At 44.2% G+C, this 21,152-nt stretch overlaps 2 long non-coding RNA genes across 3 annotated transcripts in view; one reads left to right on the top strand and one right to left on the bottom strand.

Annotated features, from left to right (window-relative positions):
• The window catches only part of LOC134898895 (uncharacterized), a 43,426-nt gene extending 40,434 nt beyond the window's left edge, over positions 1 to 2,992 (bottom strand). For both annotated transcript variants that reach the window (XR_010172595.1, XR_010172589.1), the window contains exon 1: positions 2,443 to 2,992. This is a non-coding gene — a long non-coding RNA (uncharacterized LOC134898895). The remainder of the gene's footprint in view (positions 1 to 2,442) is intronic.
• LOC134898911 (uncharacterized) lies at positions 2,635 to 13,302 on the top strand. The gene is made up of 3 exons (XR_010172606.1): positions 2,635 to 4,766; positions 11,047 to 11,098; positions 12,800 to 13,302. It is a non-coding gene; the product is annotated as an uncharacterized LOC134898911 (long non-coding RNA).
• Positions 13,303 to 21,152: the final 7,850 nt, after the last annotated feature.

Here is a 21,152-nt window from a genome sequence, read left to right as displayed (position 1 = left end):
TCATCGCTTACAATCCTGCGTACCCGCAGCATCTGAGAGTACGGTAGACCTCTTTTAAGCGGGACTGGGTGATGACTGGAGGCTAACAGCTATATATATATATATATATATATATATGTACCTATGATGGAAATTACAGACTTCTCTCATCTTTTTAAGTGGGTCAACTTGCACAATCGGTTGCTGTCCAAATACTTTTTTGCCCCACTATATATATATATATATATATATATATATATATATATATATATATACACGTTCGTTACGGCGGCACTCCAAGAGGACTTTCACTCAATCAGGAATAAAGAGACAAACGCCCCTGTCCAATGTTAACGTTTCAGTCTTATTGACTTTCGTCAGAACAAAGTGTGGATTAAACAAAACATACCTTTATACCTTGCCATTCCCATCCCCGCGTCTCCAGGTGTGGCAATCAGGCGGATCCGGATGACGTAGTCAACCCACGTGTGCGGCACGCTCCCTATCCCTGCCCGGCGCTAGTAACCTCTGACTGTCCCCGGCCTGTCCGCTCGGCGGGTCTGGATGACGTCATCCCGCACACGCATGCCACGCTCCCACGTCCGTCCCAATGCCGGTTGCCTTGGAAACATAAACACAAAACAGACTCATCACCTTATGTGAATGCAAAACCAAAAAATACTAAATAAAACATACAATAGCACAACATCAAATCAGTAGAGCCATATGGGTACACTAAATTCACAACGACTAGACACATTGTCGAATTAAACAGTTTTTTTACAAGTTTACTTAAAGTGTAGACCACATGATGACATGATATTATAGGAAGCAATGGAGCCCCAACTGTTCATTCAGTCCTGCCGGGACTAAAGTGTTCAGCCGGTGAATCCATTTAGCTTCTCTTCTCAGGAGGGCTAGATTTCTGTCTCCACCTCTGATGTTAACGGGCTGCTGATCGATAATTTTGTATCTAAGGGAAGCTAAATTATGTTTAAAGGTTTTAAAGTGTCAGGCTACTGGTTGAGCTTGGGGATCGCCCTCCAGAGCAGCCCGAATGGCAGATCGATGCATCGCCATCCTTTCACGGAACTGCTTGGAGGTTTTTCCAATGTAATATAACCCACACGGGCACCTAATAAAATAAATTACATGGGTACTGGTACAAGTGAGTACTTTGTCGATTTTTATAATTTTACCTGTATGGGGATGTGGGAACCCCATGCCTGTCTCCATATAGCTGCACGTTGTACAGCCAACACATTTGTAACAACCTGGTTTTCTAGATAGAAATGTTGTTGGCTGTACAACGTGCAGCTATATGGAGACAGGCACGGGGTTCCGACATCCCCATACAGGTAAAATTATAAAAATCGACAAAGTACTCACTTGTACCAGTACCCATGTAATTTATTTTATTAGGTGCCCGTGTGGGTTATATTACATTGGAAAAACCTCCAGGCAGTTCCGTGAAAGGATGGCAATGCATTGATCTGCCATTCGGGCTGCTCTGGAGGGCGATCCCCAAGCTCAACCAGTAGCCCGACACTTTAAAACCTTTAAACATAATTTAGCTTCCCTTAGATACAAAATTATCGATCAGCAGCCCGTTAACATCAGAGGTGGAGACAGAAATCTAGCCCTCCTGAGAAGAGAAGCTAAATGGATTCACCGGCTGAACACTTTAGTCCCGGCAGGACTGAATGAACAGTTGGGGCTCCATTGCTTCCTATAATATCATGTCATCATGTGGTCTACACTTTAAGTAAACTTGTAAAAAAACTGTTTAATTAGACAATGTGTCTAGTCGTTGTGAATTTAGTGTACCCATATGGCTCTACTGATTTGATGTTGTGCTATTGTATGTTTTATTTAGTATTTTTTGGTTTTGCATTCACATAAGGTGATGAGTCTGTTTTTGTGTTTATGTTTCCAAGGCAACCGGCATTGGGACGGACGTGGGAGCGTGGCATGTGTGTGCGGGATGACGTCATCCGGACCCGCCGAGCGGACAGGCCGGGGACAGTGAGAGGTTACTGGCGCCGGGCAGGGATAGGGAGCGCGCCGCACACGTGGGTTGACTACATCATCTGGATCCACCTGATTGCCGCACCTGGAGACGCGGGGATGGGAATGGCAAGGTATAAAGGTATGTTTTGTTTAATCCACACTTTGTTCTGATGAAAGTCAATAAGACTGAAACATTAACATTGTACAGGGGCGTTTGTCTCTTTATTCCTGATTGAGTGAAAGTCCTCTTGGAGTGCCGCCGTAACGAACGTGTATGTATGTGCTTGAAGGGCTGGAGGGCACCAGAGGCAATACCAAATAAGGTGGAGTGCCGGTAACGAATTGCTATATATATATATATATATATATATAATGCAAGGAGAAATAAGGAGGCACACAATAGTGAAGTATGTCTTCTATAAAATTTGTGTATTAAGTAGTATATACACTCACATTTTATCACATAAAACAAGCATCTCACAATAGCGGCTAACACCAGACTCTCAGCCCCATGTGGAGCCTCTATTCCACTCAGCATCCTGGAGATCCCCGGCACCGTCCCGGAAGTAAGTCGCGGTTCAAGCCTCTATCTCAGTGGCATGCAGATGTCACTTCCGCTTAGTCACCAATCCACCCAATGAGCAAAGCAGTAGAGCACTGCTCTATGTAGATTAGAGCATACGAGCTGAGATAGTTACTTCCACATTATTCTATATACTATATAGTTTTATAGGCAGAGGAAAAGTTTGTATGAGATCCATATTTGACATTATTGCTAAATGCACATATCCTTTATAGATGCCCATTGCTGAGTTAGTATGAAACATTTAAAATATATTTAATTATAGAGCTGATGATGATGGTTTGCATCCTGATAGCATCACTATTATGAAGAGATGATTGATCGTAATGTCTAATTCTAAGCTAAGAGCTGAATGCACTGAAGAAAACAGAGCTTGTGTTTATGTTTCCAAAGCAACCGGCATTGGGACGGACGTGGGAGCGTGGCATGCGTGTGCGGGATGACGTCATCCGGACCCGCCGAGCGGACAGGCCGGGGACAGTGAGAGGTTACTGGCGCCGGGCAGGGGCTAGAGCTGTTTCTTACATATTACTCTCAAACAGCTCTTTTGCCACTCACGAGAGCTAATGGAGTGGTGCATGTATGATTAATCTCATAACCATCCGTGTGTGCTGTAGCTCCACCCCTGCTGCTCCTCTTTTCACTAACCCTTTGCAGACGGTTGAACAACATTGGAACCTATGTACTAAGTCAAATTCAGTATGAGGCAATATTTGTTCCTGTACACAGTAAGAGGAAGATGCATAATTTGCCATAAGCAACTTGTGGTCATCTCCCCCTGTCTTTGTATGCTTACTGGCAGTTCAGATTACCAGCATGTACTGTATATCTCCTTCTAGCCAGACACCTCTTCCAATATACAGCTGTCTAACAGCAATTTACTTACCACTGGGTTTTGGACCTGGTACCTGAAATGCACATGTGTGGATCACTCTCCCTTCATTTTTGTGAAATGCCATGTACTGTTACACTTTGTGGAACTTGATGTATATGGCCACATTGCAGCTCCATAGAGACCTGTAGGGACCACAGTTCTGCAGGACTGCAGGAAATATCTCTGTTTGGGGATTTATATGTGATGCAGTAGAACATTTTTTCCATTTGACTCATACCACCATAGGGGACTTTTCATTATCCAGGACCGATTGACCCACATTAACTAATTATCCAAGTGACTGCTAGTTGTGGAGTTGTGGCAGTGGATACTAAAGTGCCAGAGCAATTTCAGCATTGCTCTGGGTGTTGAACAACTGCTCTGAATAGTATTTGTCCCACAATCCCTATAACTGACACATTCAGAGCAAATTACTAGGGGTAAAAGTTTACACAGCTGAGGCAGAGGAATTCTTTCATCTTTGCTCTCCAGAAGTCCTTCCAATAGGAAGGAGCAGGTCACTGAGAACAAGCACCATCTGTAGATGTGTCAGTACCGAAAGCAAATTCCCAAAACCTACAGTTTTTGGAGCTTATTAAAACACCAAAAGAATCAATGATTTACTTGCTGGCCAGCAGTATCTAGTGGCAAGAATAAATATAAACTCCCCTCAGATGAGAGAACGTGTACTTGGAAAAATGATCTGTTACACTATCAGAGTTATAGTAACTTTGTATCAATCCACGTTTATAACTTTGTATCTGTCGGTAACAGAGACTATTGCACATTATTGCACATTAAATGTGTGGAGATAGACGGCTGCGAGAAGCATGTACAAAGTGTCCAATTACCTCCTTTTATAAATACAGCGGTGTGGTCCTGCCCCAAAGCCGAGCGTCCTCGGGTATAATTTGTGTGTCCACGGGGGTTGCCTTTCTCTTGTCACCAGCTGTAGGAATGATGTTCCACAAAGGAGGGTACTGAATCTAGCCCCTGAAGCTGGCGCTTATTCCAGCCGAGCTGATTAAGTTGATGGCGGGTTGGACGGATGGCAAAGTCCAAAGGCGGTCCCGCTGCGCTAAGCCGTGCACCTCCGTGTTTGCCAAAAGCACTGCTGCAGTTACAGGATAGTGGGCGGAGACTGACGCGTTTTGTCACGGAATCACGTGACTTTTTCAAAGTGATACCTCCTCACCCACAGGGAGTTACTTTTAAGAGACTTTAATTAGTGCCTATGGCTGTGAGACTTCACAGGGAATTTTCCATTCAAACAGATATACGTGATTACTAACATTTTACCGGCTCTGTAGAAATATTCAGGTATTGCATAATATGTGTAGCATAAAAATGTATATCTATTTAGTTGCCTCTATATAATATATATGTTTTAAAAGGCAACAATTAATTAATTAATAATAATGAGAATGGTAATTGAAAAAACACACACACAGAACGGATCACAGGGAGCAGCATGACAAAAAGAATTATATATAATAATCTACAATTTACATTATAAACCAATACCAATTACCATGTTTTTACATAGTCTAATTGTACTAAACCAATAAAGATCCCAAATATACATTTTCCATAAAGAACTTTTAAATGGAACAGATGATTTTTACTATGTCCTAATCAATGGAATGGCTGATTTAACACAGCCCCGTTAAATATATATATAAAAACAAACAGTTGAAATATTTATTAAACAAACCAAACCCTTTGGCTTGAATTAAACAACGAAGGCTTAAAGGAAAAATCTAGAGATCTACTTCTATGGATTCATTTAATCCTGCAGGAACAAGGGTCTTTAATTTATGTATCCAATAATTTTCTCTCATGCATAATTTTCTATTTCTCTGACGTCCTAGTGGATGCTGGGGACTCCGTCAGGACCATGGGGATATAGCGGCTCCGCAGGAGACAGGGCACAATAATAAAAGCTTTAGGATCAGGTGGTGTGCACTGGCTCCTCCCCCTATGACCCTCCTCCAAGCCTCAGTTAGATTTTTGTGCCCGACGAGAAGGGTGCAATCTAGGTGGCTCTCCTGAGCTGCTTAGAATAAAAGTTTAAGTTAGGTTTTTTATTTTCAGTGAGTCCTGCTGGCAACAGGCTCACTGCTACGAGGGACTTAGGGGAGAGAAGAAAACTCACCTGCGTGCAGGATGGATTTGCTTCTTAGGCTACTGGACACCATTAGCTCCAGAGGGAGTCGGAACACAGGTCTCACCCTGGGGTTCGTCCCGGAGCCGTGCCGCCGACCCCCCTTGCAGATGCCGAAGTTGAAGAGGTCCAGAGGTTCAGAAACAGGCGGCAGAAGACTTTCAGTCTTCATAAGGTAGCGCACAGCACTGCAGCTGTGCGCCATTGTTGTCAGCACACTTCACCAACAGTCACCAACTGTCACTGAGGGTGCAGGGCGCTGGGGGGGGCGCCCTGGGCAGCAATGTATAATACCTTTTTATGGCTAAAATACATCACATATAGCCCTTGAGGCTATATGGATGTATTTAACCCCTGCCAGATCTCACAAACTCCGGGAGAAGAGCCCGCCGAAAAGGGGGCGGGGCCTATTCTCCTCAGCACACGGCGCCATTTTCCTGCTCAGCTCTGCTGTGAGGAAGGCTCCCAGGCTCTCCCCTGCACTGCACTACAGAAACAGGGTTAAAACAGAGAGGGGGGGCACTTATTTGGCGATATTATTACATATATAAAAATGCTATAAGGGAAAACACTTGTATAAGGGGTTGTCCCTGTATAATTATAGCGTTTTTGGTGTGTGCTGGCAAACTCTCCCTCTGTCTCCCCAAAGGGCTAGTGGGGTCCTGTCCTCTGTCAGAGCATTCCCTGTGTGTGTGCTGTGTGTCGGTACGTGTGTGTCGACATGTAGGAGGACGATGTTGGTGAGGAGGCGGAGCAAATTGCCTGTATTGGTGATGTCACTCTCTAGGGAGTCGACACTGGAATGGATGGCTTATTTAGGAATTACGTGATAATGTCAACACGCTGCAAGGTCGGTTGACGACATGAGACGGCCGGCAAACAAATTAGTACCTGTCCAGGCGTCTCAGACACCGTCAGGGGCTTGTAAAAACGCCCATTTACCTCAGTCGGTCGACACAGACACAGACACGGACACTGACTCCAGTGTCGACGGTGAAGAAACAAACGTATTTTCCTTTAGGGCCACACGTTTCATGTTAAGGGCAATGAAGGAGGTGTTACATATTTCTGATACTACAAGTACCACAAATAAGGGTATTATGTAGGGTGTGAATAAACTACTTGTAGTTTTTCCTGAATCAGATAAATTAAATGAAGTGTGTGATGATACGTGGGTTTCCTCCGATAGAAAATTATTGGCGGTATACCCTTTCCCGCCAGAAGTTAGGGCGAGTTGGGAAACACACCTTAGGGTGAATAAGGCGCTCACACGCTTATAAAAACAAGTGGCGTTACCGTCTCCAGATACGGCAGCCCTCAAGGAGCCAGCTGATAGGAAGCTGAAAAATATCCTAAAAGTATATACACATATACTGGTGTTATACTACGACCAGCAATCGCCTCAGCCTGGATGTGCAGCGCTGAGGGGGCTTGGTCGGATTTCCTGACTGAAAATATTGATACCCTTGACAGGGACAAGATTTTATTGACTATAGAGCATTTTAAGGATGCATTTCTATATATGCGAGATGCGCAGAGGGATATTTGCATTCTGGCATCAAGAGTAAATGTGATGTCCATATCTGCCAGACGACAGTGGTCAGGTGATGCAGATTCCAGACGGCACATGGAAGTATTGCCGTATAAAGGGGCGGTCCATCGGACCTGGTGGCCATGGCAACAGCTGAAAAATCCACCTTTTGTTACCCCAAGTCACATCTCAGCAGAAAAGGACACAGTCTTTTCAGTCTCAGTCCTTTCGTCCCCATAAGGGCAGGCGGGCAAAAGGGCCAGTCATATCTGCCCAGGGGTAGAGGAAAGGGAAGAAGACTGCAGCAGGCAGCCCATTCCCAGGAACAGAAGCCCTCCACAGCTTCTGCCAAGTCCGCAGCATGACGCTGGGGCCGTACAAGCGGACTCAGGTGCGGTAGGGGGTCATCTCAAGAGTTTCAGCACGCAGTGGGCTCACTCACAAGTGGACTCCTGGATCCTACACGTAGTATCCCAGGTGTACATTGGAAATTCGAGACGTCTCCCCCTCACAAGTTCCTGAAGTCTGCTTTACCAACGTCTCCCTCCGACAGGGAGGCAGTATTGGGAACAATTCACAGGCTGTATTCCCAGCAGGTGATAATCAAAGTACCCCTTCTACAACAAGGGAAGGGGTATTATTCCACACTATATTGTGGTACTGAAGCCAGACGGCTAGGTGAGATCTGAAATATTTGAACACTTACATACAAGCGTTCAAATCAAGATGGAGTCACTCAGAGCAGTGATAGCGAACCAGGAAGAAGGGGACGATATGGTGTCACTGGATATCAGGGACGCTTACCTACATGTCCAAATTTGCCCTTCTCACCAAGGGTACCTCAGGTTCGTGGTACAGAACTGTCACTATCAGTTCAGACGCTGCCGTTTGGATTGTCCACGGCACCCCGGGTCTTTACCAAGGTAATGGCCGAAATGATGATTCTTCTTAAAAGAAATATGGACGCTTTCCTGATAAGGGCAAGGTCCAGAGAACAGTTGGAGGTCGGAGTAGCACTATCTTAAGTAGTTCTACGACAGCACGAGTGGATTCTAAATATTCCAAAATCGCAGTTTTTTCCGACGACACGTCTACTGTTCCTAGGGATGATTCTGGACACAGTCCAGAAAAGGATGTTTTCTCCCGGAGAAGAAAGCCAGGGAGTTATCCGAGCTAGTCAGGAACCTCCTAAAACCAGGAAAAGTATCAGTGCATCATTGCACAAGGATCCTGTGAAAAATGGTGGTTTCTTACAAAGCGATCCCATTCGGTAGATTTCACGCAAGAACCTTTACGTGGGATCTGCTGGAAAAATGGTCCGGATCGCATCTTCAGATGCATCAGCGGATAACCCTGTCTCCAAGGACAAGGGTGTTTCTTCTGCGGTGGCTGCAGAGTGCTCATCTATGAAAGGGCCGCAGATTCGGCATTCAGGACTGGGTCCTGGTGACCACGGATGCCAGCCTGAGTGGCTGGGGAGCAGTCACACAAGGAAAAAATTTCCAGAGAGTGTGATCGAGTCTGGAGACTTCTCTCCACATAAATATACTGGAGCTAAGGGCAATTTACAATGCTCTAAGCTTAGCAAGACCTCTGCTTCAAGGTCAGCCGGTATTGATCCAGTGGGACAACATCACGGCAGTCGCCCACGTAAACAGACAGGGCGGCACAAGAAGCAGGAGGGAAATGGCAGAAACTGCAAGGATTCTTCGCTGGGCGAAAAATCATGTGATAACACTCTCAGCAGTGTTCATTCCGGGAGTGGAAAACTGGGAAGCAGGCTTCCTCAGCAGACACGACCTCCACCCGGGAGAGTGGGGACTTCATCGGGAAGTCTTCCACATGATTGTAAACCGTTGTGAAAAACCAAAGGTGGACATGATGGCGTCCCGCCTGAACAAAAAACTAGATATTGCGCCAGGTCAAGGGACCCTCAGGCAATAGCGGTGGACGCTCTGGTAACACTGTGGATGTACCAGTCAGAGTATGTGTTCCCTCCTATGCCTCTCATACAAAAAGTACTGAGAATCATAAGAGGGAGATGAGTAAGAATGATACTCGTGGTTCCGGATTGGCCAAGAAGGACTTGGTACCCGAAACTTCAAGAGATGTTCAAGGAAGACCCGTGGCCTCTACCTTTAAGAAAGGACCTGCTCCAGCAGGGGCCTTGTCTGTTCCAAGACTTACCGCGGCCGCGTTTGACGGCATGGCGGTTGAACGCCGGATCCTGAAAGGGCATTCCAGATGAAGTCATCCCTACCCTGGTCGAAGACAGGAAGGATGTAACCGCAAAACATTTTCACCGCATTTGGCGAAGATATGTTGCGTGGTGTGGGGCCAAGAAGGCCCCTACAGAGGAATTCCAACTGGGTCGTTTCCTACATTTCCTGAAAACAGGACTGTCTATGGGCCTAAAATTAGGGTCCATTAAGGTTCAAATTTCGGCCCTGTCGAATTTCTTCCAGAAAGAACTGGCTTTAGTGCCTGACGTTCAGATGTTTGTAAAAGGGGTACTGCATATACAGCCTCCTTTTGTGCCCCAGTGGCACCTTGGGATCTCAATGTTGTTTTGAGTTACCTAAAGTCACATTGGTTTGAACCACTCACCACTGTGGACTTAAAATATCTCACATGGAAGGTGACGATGCTATTAGCCCTGGCTTCAGCCAGGCGTGTGTCAGAATTGGCGGCTTTATCATATATAAAGCCCTTACTTAATTTTTCATTCTGACAGGGCAGAATTGAGGACTCGTCCTCAATTTCTCCTTAAGGTGTTTTCTGTTTTTCACATGAACCAACCTATTGTGGTACCTGCGGGTACTAGGGACTTGGAGGACTCCAAGTTACTTGACGTTGTCAGGGCCCTGAAAAATATGTTTCCAGGAAGGCTGGAGTCAGAAAATCTGACTCGCTGTTTAGCCTGTATGCACCCAACAAGATGGGTGCTCCTGCTTCTAAGCAGACGATTGCTCGCTGGATTTGTAATACAATTCAGTTTACACATTCTGTGGCAGGCCTGCCACAGCCAAAATCGGTAAAAGCCCATTCCAAAAGGAAGGGGGCTCATCTTGGGCGACTGCCCGAGGGGTCTCGGCTTTACAACTTTGCCGAGCAGTTACTTGGTCAGGGGAAAACACGTTTGCTAAATTCTACAAATTTGATACCCTGGCTGAGGAGGACATGGAGTTCTCTCATTCGGTGCTGCAGGGTCATCCGCACTCTCCCGCCCGTTTGGGAGCTTTGGTATAATCCCCATGGTCCTGACGGAGTCCCCAGCATCCACTAGGACGTCAGAGAAAATAAGATTTTACTTACCGATAAATCTATTTCTCGTAGTCCGTAGTGGATGCTGGGCGCCCATCCCAAGTGCGGATTGTCTGCAATACTTGTACATAGTTATTGTTACAAAAATCGGGTTATTCTTGTTGTGAGCCATCTTTTCAGAGGCTCCTTCGTTGTTATCATACTGTTAACTGGGTTCAGATCACAGGTTGTACGGTGTGATTGGTGTGGCTGGTATGAGTCTTACCCGGGATTCAATATCCTTCCTTATTATGCACGCTCGTCCGGGCACAGTATCCTAACTGAGGCTTGGAGGAGGGTCATAGGGGGAGGAGCCAGTGCACACCACCTGATCCTAAAGCTTTTATTATTGTGCCCTGTCTCCTGCGGAGCCGCTATATCCCCATGGTCCTGACGGAGTCCCCAGCATCCACTACGGACTACGAGAAATAGATTTATCGGTAAGTAAAATCTTATTATCTATCCCCACCTCTCTTGGTGGGATTGATGTATTCTATACCTATCAGTGTAATATCCTTAGCATTTTTAGTATGATGTTCTAAAAAATGTCTGGAAACGCTATGGAACAGAAAACCCTTCTCAATGTTGTGCTTATGTTCCAGAAATCTGATCTTCAATTTACGTGTTGTCCTACCAACGTAAATGAGACCACAGGTACAAACCAGGATATAAACAAGATATGTGCTAATACAATTAATAAATGATTTAATAACGAATTCCTCATGAGTAGATGATTCAAAGGTATGTGTATTATTTTTAATAAAAGAACAGGTGATGCATTTCCCCTGTCCACATCTGTAGCAACCCATAGGTTTTGATGGGAGCCACTGTGTGGACAGATGTAAATTTTCAGATTCACCCGCTCTTTTATCAATGAAGAAACTAGGAAAAAATGTGTTGTTGTAAACTTTCAGATTTCTTAAAAATCACAGATGGCTTGTCCCCAATTTCAGTTCTGAGGACTTTGTCTGAAAGGAGGATAGGAAAATTATTAGACATTAATGTCTAATAATTTTCCTATCCTCCTTTCAGACAAAGTGGCCGCTCTGTGGGCAGCAAGCCCTTATTAATGGAAATATTGGAAACCCTGTGTTTCTGCATGTGGGCCCATAAGTGGTGATGAATAGGCTTCTTAGTCTTTTCCTGGAAGAAGTTTGTTGGTAATAGCTTCTTTATATTGGCCATCCTCAAGCTCTTAGTTATAGACCTAATTTTAAGTATGTTTATAGCAACTATAACATAAAGGATATAACATAATACTAATTACCAGATCAGCATTTCATGTTCACCAATCTTGTGCAAGTTAAGCTGGTCACACATACTGTGCAAAGATATCAACTCCAAACTATAGACCTCATTCCGAGTTGATCGCACCAAGCAACTTTTTGCTGCTGGTGCGATCAACTAATCTCCGCCCATGGCAGGGGTGTAGCGAGGGTGGTTAAAGTGGAGCGCGAGCTCCGGGCGCTGGAAAAGTTAGAGGGCACATTGCCACCTGCCTTCCTTCTCCTTCTGTCCGCTATACCGCGACCAGCTGTACAGGCAGCCGCAGAGCAGGAGGAGAAGCAGAGAGGTTACACACTCGGTGTGCACTGTCCCTGTTTTAAACATGTGGGATGCCCAAAGGAAACTTTCGCCCTGAGATCCACAAGGTCTAGAACCGGCACGGTCACCAATCTAGGATTTTTCTATATTTTTTCTTTTCAAGTGTAACATGCCCCCAATTCCGTACAGGGGAGGGGGCGCCAAAACATACCCTTGCTCCGAGCACCATGGCACCTAGCTACACCTCTGCCCATGGGGGAGTGTATTTTAGCATAGCAGGGCTGCGAACGCTTGTGCAGCCCTGCTATGCTAAAAAGTTTCACACAAAACAAGACTAGCCCTAGACCTACTTACCCTGTGCGACGGATCCAGCGATGCAGGTCCCGGCTTTGACGTCAGACATCCACCCTCTGTTCGCCTGGTCATGCCTGCGTTTTTCTTACCACTTCCCAAAAACGTCTGGAAACAGTGAGTATTCACCCTGGAACGCCTCCCGCCTGTCCATCTTCTTGCAATCGCCGCTGCGATCACATTTGTCGCTGGTGACATCGTTGACAGGCAAAGACACGAGTGCACAAAACGTCCGCTGCGCATGCGCATTTCTGACCCGTTCGCACCGCAGCGAAGAACCGCTGCGTGCGACCGGGTAGGAATGACTCCCAATGTCTCTTGCTTGAGTACAGCTCAATAGAAGGGGATCTTATCATTATTGGGGATGTTCAGAAATGTGGTAACCAAAAATAAATGAGAACAAATAACAAATAAGTAAATGAAAAACTAGTAATAAAACTACTAACATGCTCCCCACAGGCTCCAGAAAAGATCCCGTCATTCAATTCGACTGATCAACAGCCAGATTCCAGCTGTGCCTAGAAAATAATCCAACATCAGATTCTTAGATATTGGGTCAAGAACTATTGTTTTATTTCATGCTATTAGAAATAAGCTTAACAATTGTAGTATTTGTCGTCATACCACTGAAAATAAAATGTACAATACTTTAATGTATGACTGGCAGAAAGTATGGACGAATATTGGTGCAAGATTCTGAGCCAAGAGCATCACCTTTCAAAGTAAACATTATTTTGAAAGACAGTGGTGCTTGAAATGTCAGGACATGCTTGTTTGGAAGGAAGTATAAGACAGTAATCATGAATTGTAATTAGTGGATTTTGCCAACAAATAATAGAGTGGAAGCCTTGAGTTTAAGTGCAGGTAGGATACAAGAGGGAAAGCTAAGTTTTAGACCTTTAAATTGTATGCTTTGATTCACTAAGAAAATATCATGACAGCTGCTTTTAAATTATACAGTATGTTTCTTGAGGTGTGCACTGTAATTTGTGGTTAAAGAAAATAATTGAAATAAGACACTAACACAGAAGTATCAAAAGTTATTATTATTGTACACTGTTTGCAGAGTGGCTGTACGTTACTACTTTTCAGTGACCTCACTTTCTAACAGTTTAAAAATACAATACTTGCAGAATATTATTTAGAATGTTAGTTCTCTTAGGGGGACATGTACAAAGCAGTGATAAAAGTGGAGAAGTGGCCCATGGCAACCAATCAGCATTGATGTAACATTTAGAATTTGCATACCATAAACGTATACAGAGCAGCTGATTGGTTGCCATGGGCTGCTTCTCCACTGGCTCACTTCTCCACTTTTATCACTGCTTAGTACATGTCCCCCTTAGTCATCATTATCATCCCCAATAATGGGCAGGTTATATAACATGAAGGTTTTATAGGTAGGTGGTGAGTTGGGTACGGGAATATAAGAAAACTGTTTACTGAAGTACATATATACAGGGTAGTACAGGGGATGTAATTATGTCACCGGCGGTCATAGTACAGCGGTGTGAAACTAAAACCAAGGACCATTTCCGTATTGCATATATCATATGACATGATTGTTATACTTGTTTAAGCTCTCAGTATAAGGTATTATTTATAATGCCTGGCATACGATAGAGAATTTAAACCAAATATTCCAAGCTATTAGCCACTCAAATCTGCCACCGAGTGTGTCCATTGCTTCTCTTCAGGGCCGTAACTATGTGTGGGCAGATGGTGCAATGCACACAGTGCAGTTGCGCTGTGGGCGCACCATCCACATCCACCTGACTGCCCGCCAAAAGCTGCCATGCTCCCTGTATAATATATAATAGTAGCGTTGCGCCTGGCTTCTTCTATGCAGGATGCATCGCTGCTAATATATTATAGCAGGCAGCGCTGGGCAGTGTCTTTGTATCCGTGTGCTCCGGCCCGCTCCTCGCATCCAGCACTACGCAGCACAGCCTGGGGACGGGCCTCCTCGTGGTCGGGAGCCGCACAGCAAATGCCGGAGATGGACGGAGTTTGAGTAGACTGGCGGCAGCAACTGCGCCAGGTCTGTACCACTGGTACCCACACAGGGACATTTACCGCTGCAGCAATAACCACCCGCACTCCCAGGAAGAAGACGCCAACGGGTGAGTGCTCACTGTCTGCCTAATGTGTAAAAAAGGGACTCTGCCTGCCATAATGTGTAAAATAGGGACTCCGCTGCTGTAATGTGTAAAAAAGGGGACTCTGTCTGCCTAATGTGTAAAAAGGGAACTCTGCCTGCCTAATGTGTAAAAAGGGGGACTCTGCCTGCCTAATATGTAAAAGGGAGCTCTGCCTGCAGTAATGTGTAAAATGGGGGACTCTGCCTGCCGTAATGTGTAAAAGGGGACTCTGTCTGGCTAATGTGTAAAAAGGCAACTCTGTTGCCGTAATATGTAAAAAGGAGCTCTGCCTGCCGTAATGTGTAAAAGAGAGCTCTGCGGCCATGCCCCTTCCCCATGAAGCCACACCCCTGTATTTTTTGTGCTCGACCATGGTGCACACTGGCCTTGTTTTGTATATGGGGGGGGGGCGCTGATGCTGTTTCTTGAACACAGCGCTAAAATGTCTAGTTACAGCACTGCTTCTCTTATTAAAAGTTCACAGAACCAGATTGTTCATTTACAGCTCTCTCATGACAAACAAATGGTGTGATCATAATCATTGTGTAAGTAACATCTTCTACTAAAAATACAAGTCTGTGCTACTGCATTTAGATGATGATGATGATGATGATGATGATGACAATCAGAGCAGGGAGCTTTTTGCAGAGACCTCTTATGTGTTACTCAGTTTATTAGAAAAATAAAAATGAAACAAGTTAGGAGAATGGCACAGGGGCTGAAATTAGAGCACCTTTTACCTGTCTCACTCCCTTCTTGGCCACTTCTTTTTCTCATTCTCTGCTGCCTATGTCTCTCACTCTCTCCTGCCTAGGATGCCTTTCTTTTTTACACTTTCTCCCCTACAGTATGCCCAGTCTCTCTCTCCTGGGCCACGTCTCCTTCTAACTCTATCTCTCCCCTGTGATAACCTCTCTTTCTCTCCATATGTCCTGGGTCATCCCTCTCTCTCTCTCTCTCTCTCTCACTTTCACTCACGAACCTGCATCACCTCTCTTTTTTCGTGCAAGTAATTTTATTAAAGTTTGCATTTTCCGTTTGTGGTGTAATTTCTTCACTCCAATATTATATTTAGTAATTTTAGTTCATCATTCACTTTTAGAGTGAACATGTTTAAATCACACTTAAGCTAGATACACAATTGTACAATCGTCTGACAAATCTCCTAATTTCCGACCCATTTGTGAGCTATTTTAAGATTATTTATGCACTTATGAACATGTGTTATCAAAAGAAAACAGATCACATCTAAAGATCAGGATTAATGGGTGTCCTAATATTTATCAGATGCAATGGTACAATTGGCCGAATTTAGGGGGTAATTCAGATCTGATCGCTACTGTGCGTTTTCGCACAGCAGGCGATCAGATCCACACTGTGCAACGGGTTTGTGCGATTGATCCACTCACATGGGCATTTGCAAGGAGATTGACAGGAAGATGGTGTTTGTGTGCATCAACTGACCGTTTTCAGGGAGTGTTTGGAAAAATGCAGGTGTTTCCAAGGGTTTGAAGAGAGGGTGACTGATGTCAAATCCGGTCCTGAACAGGCTGATGTGATTGCAGAGGCTGAGTAAGTCTTGGGCTGCGCAGAGACTGCACAAAATCAGTTTGTGCTAGAGATGTGCGGCGGGCACTTTTCGTGTTTTGTGTTTTGGTTTTGGTTCTGGTTCCATCCTCATGTTTTGGATCTGGATTGGTTTTGCCAAAACCACCCTTTTCGTGTTTTTGTTTTTGTTTTGGATCTGGATGATTTTTGAAAAAAAACATAAAAACAGCTAAAATTACAGAATTTCAGAATCAGAATCAGCTTTATTGGCCAGGTGTACTCACGTACACTAAGAATTATTTGTGGTACAATGCATTGCCAAGCAGCAACATGAAGGGGGAATACATAGCATAAGAAGGGGGGAAAATGTAGCATACATTACACGTATGAGTTCATTCTGCACATTGCAACTGTACGATAGACTCGACATATTAGACATATTATACATGTTAGACTAAAAATGAAGGCTGCTTGGCAGAGCAGCACTGAGGCAGCCATCTGCGGCGCCAACTAGAACTCAAACAATGCACATAATACAGAAGATTTAAGTATTACATCAAAAGATAAACCACACAGACAATAAAAACACAGAAAGAATAATGCGTGATTGGTGTAGGCATTTTGGGTAATAACCTCCAGGGGTTGTGTATTCCACCGTCACAAGGTACCAGGTGCGGCAGCCATCTTAGGCGCACTGCGCAGGAATACCCAGGGCGGAATAGTCCACCACTAGAAGAGAACACAAAATGGGGAGATTACAGAGTCCTTTAGTTCAGAGTAGGGTTCCAATAAAACCATCAGGTCAATGTATTTTTCATCGCATCCACAAGCACACCAGATAAGGCAGCCATGTTGGGCGCACTACGAAGGTTACACAGTGGGAGATGAGCCATACAAGGGCCAAATGCATGGGGGTAATTTTGATCCTACGGTATTATTAACCTCAATAACATTCATTTCCACTAATTTCCAGTCTATTCTGAACACCTCACACCTGACAATATTATTTTTAGGACAAAATGTTGCACTGAGGTATGACTAAGCTAAGTGACACAATTGTGCGGCACAAACACCTGGCCCATCTAGGAATGGCACTGCAGTTGCAGACAGGATGGCACTTAAAAAAACTAGGACCCAAACAGCACATCATGCAAAGAAGTAAAAGAGGTGCATTGAGGAAGCTGTATGAATAAGCTAAGCGACACAACGTGCGGCACAACCAGACGCACGTCTAACACCAACATAGCTGTCAAGTCCTCAGTTATCCGCTTTGCAACAGGATGACTGCTGTCATATTTCATCTTCCTCACAAAGGACTGTTGGACAGTCAATTGCTTAGTTGAAGTAGTACAAGTGGTCTTCCGACTTCCCCTCTGGGATGATGATCGAATCCCAGCAGCAACAACAGAAGCGGTGGCAGCAACAGCAGCAGTAGGCGTACCACTCAAGGATCCTCTGGAGGAATCCCAGTTAGGAGAGGACTCCTCAGTCTTGCCAGTGATATGTATTTGACCAAAGAAAAATAAAAAGTGGAGACTCCTACCACAAATGGCGCCTACAAGCTGCCCTGAACTGCGTCCCCCCTTAGAGTATCACCACACTCCCACACAAATGGTAAGTACAAGAAAGTAGAAGGGATACAATCCTTAGCGCTATATTATTATACTTAGATGTACATGGATCAACAAATGCAAAATACGTCCCTTTTAGTGGATTCTTCAAAAATTTCTTTTCTTCTTTTCTATTCTTCTTACAGTCGTTCAATATTATATTCCAGTGATGTGGATAATATATGAAAGAAAAAGTGGTATATGTGTAGAACAGTCTATATTTCTATGCACCACACTGTATAACAAGTCCTTTAAATAGATGATCAGAGATGTAATCTAGGCGTACCCCAACTCACACTATGCAGCGTAAAAATGTATATATAAAGGTATCTTTGTTTTTCACTCCTCCACCAGATCACCAATATAACTGTGTTTCTGAATTAGCGTACCCCACTCACTAGGTTAGTAGAATGAGGAAAACATATAAAGGTATCTTTGTCTTCAGATGCGTACCCTACTTACAGGGTTTAAAGATGACCACAAGCATATCAAGGTTTCTTTTCCCTTTTGATTTTTCACTGATGGTAGCCTTGTGCTTCTCCACAGTCTCCCTCGGTGTCAGGTATATGGGAGAAAAATTGAAAAAGACCAATGTATAGACTGAACCAGTGAATTAGTGCAAAAATTATGTGCAAAAATTTAAATTGAAGGATACCTGTATATAAAGGTATCTATCTATATATATATATATATATATATATATATATGTGTTATTAAAATATGGTAATCCTTATGCAAAAAGATTCCAATGTGTTTAATAAAAGTTTAAATTTTTATTAAACACATTGGAATCTTTTTGCATAAGGATTACCATATTTTAATAACACATATATATATATATATATAGATAGATACCTTTATATACAGGTATCCTTCAATTTAAATTTTTGCACATAATTTTTGCCCTAATTCACTGGTTCAGTCTATACATTGGTCTTTTTCAATTTTTCTCCCATATACCTGACACCGAGGGAGACTGTGGAGAAGCACAAGGCTACCATCAGTGAAAAATCAAAAGGGAAAAGAAACCTTGATATGCTTGTGGTCATCTTTAAACCCTGTAAGTAGGGTACGCATCTGAAGACAAAGATACCTTTATATGTTTTCCTCATTCTACTAACCTAGTGAGTGGGGTACGCTAATTCAGAAACACAGTTATATTGGTGATCTGGTGGAGGAGTGAAAAACAAAGATACCTTTATATATACAATTTTACGCTGCATAGTGTGAGTTGGGGTACGCCTAGATTAAATCTCTGATCATCTATTTAAAGGACTTGTTATACAGTGTGGTGCATAGAAATATAGACTGTTCTACACATATACCACTTTTTCTTTCATATATTATCCACATCACTGGAATATAATATTGAACGACTGTAAGAAGAATAGAAAAGAAGAAAAGAAATTTTTGAAGAATCCACTAAAAGGGACGTATTATGCATTTGTTGATCCATGTACATCTAAGTATAATAATATAGCGCTAAGGATTGTATCCTTTCTACTTTCTTGTACTTGCCAGTGATATGGCCTGCAGGATTACTGACGTTCCTGACTGAGGAGGAAGTTGGCGTTGAGGAAGTTGGTGGTGTGGCTTGCAGGAGCTTGGGTACAAGGGGAAGAAGGGATATAGGTGTCAGTGGACTGCTTACGCTCTTACACAAAGTTTCAAAACTTGACACTGACTTCTGATGAATGCGCAGCAGGTGACGTATAAGGGAGGATGTTCCTAAGTGGTTAATGTCTTTAACCCTACTTATTACAGATTGACAGAGGCAACAGATGGCTTGACACCTGTAGTGCGGATTTGTGGAGAAATAATTCCACACCGAAGAGGTGGCTTTTTTGGTATTTTGCCCAGGCATCACAATGAGCTTCTTCATCCCACGGACAACAGGTGTCTCCACAGGTGCCTGATTTAAACAAACCACATCACCATCAGAATCCTCACCGTCAATTTCCTCCTCAGCACCAGCAACACCCATATCCTCATCCTGGTGTACTTCAACAATGACATCTTAAATTTGAATATCAGAAGCTGGACTGTGGGTGCTCCTTCCAGCACTTGCAGAGGGTGTGGAAATGGTGGAAGGAGCCACCTCTTCCCATCCAGTGTTGGGAAGGTCAGGCATCGCAACCACCGACACACTTGGACTCTCCTTGGGGATTGGTGATACCATCTTAGAACGCCCAGTTCTTTGCTGTGCTTTTGCCAGCTTAACTCGTATAATTTTTCTAGCGGGAGGATGAGGGCTTCCATCATCATTTGAAGCTGAACCACTAGTCATGAACATAGGCCAGGGCCTTAGCCGTTCCTTGCCACTCCGTGTCGTAAATGGCATATTGGCAAGTTTACTTTTCTCCTCAGACCATTTAAATACATTTTTTGGGGTCATTTTACTGAACTTTTGCTTTATGGATTTGAAATGCCCCCTACTATGACACTGAGCATCGGCCTTGGCAGACAACGTTGATGTCATTTCATTGTCTATGTCATGACTAGTGGCAGCAGCTTCAGCACTAGGAGGAAGTGGTTCTTGATCTTTCCCTATTTTATCCTCCAAATGTTTGTTCGCCATTATTTTTCTGGAGTTATATAACACAATATGCGGCACAGGAGAGCGTACCCCTACACCACACAGGGCAAACCCTGCAAAAATGATATTTGGATTAAATGTTAATTTCCCCTTTATTTGGAGTAAATAATATACAGCACAGGACACTACCACTGGTCTGATGCAGGACAACACAGCGACACTGTAAGGGACTTATTATACAGCAGCACTGGACACCACCACTGTGACTGGTCACTGGACTGACTGATGCACAGGACACCACCACTGGTCTGAATGCAGGACAACACAGTGACACTGTAAGGGACTTATTGTACAGAAGCACTGGACATAAGGCAGCAGAAGATACCACCACTGTGACTGGTCCCTGGACTGACTGATGCACAGAACACTACCACTGGTCTGATGCAGGACAACACAGCAACACTGTAAGGGACTTATTATACAGCAGCACTGGACATATGGCAGCAGAGGACACCACTACTGTGACTGGTCACTGAACTGACTGATGCAACTAAGACACTACACTGGACTGAGCAGCACAAGACAGCACTATAATCGCCACCCCACTTTCCCGCCCGCACGGACACTGAGGACGGAGACACGTCCTCTCACTACATTCTCTAGGACTGGAGTGAAAATGGTGGTGTTGCGCGGCTCCTCATATGGTATCCAAACCCCGCGAGAATCCGACAGCGGGATAATGACGTTTTGCCTCATTCTGGTTTCCAAGTCAGACAGGAAAACCCGAGCCGGACTCAGATCCGGACTCGGTTAGTGAAGTTCTGTAGGGTTCGGTTCTGTGTGTCTACCGGAAAGAGAGATACAATGTAGGCTTTAAACCTAGGATCGAGCACGGTGGCCAAAATGTAGTGCTCTGATTTCAACAGATTGACCACCCTTGAATCCTGGCAAAGCGAATGAAGGGCTCCATCCACAAG

This window comes from Pseudophryne corroboree, chromosome 1 (assembly GCF_028390025.1).
Source record: "Pseudophryne corroboree isolate aPseCor3 chromosome 1, aPseCor3.hap2, whole genome shotgun sequence".
Classification (NCBI taxonomy): domain Eukaryota; kingdom Metazoa; phylum Chordata; class Amphibia; order Anura; family Myobatrachidae; genus Pseudophryne; species Pseudophryne corroboree.
The sequence above is the reverse complement of the archived record's forward strand: the minus strand, read 5'-3'. Positions and strand labels throughout refer to the sequence as shown.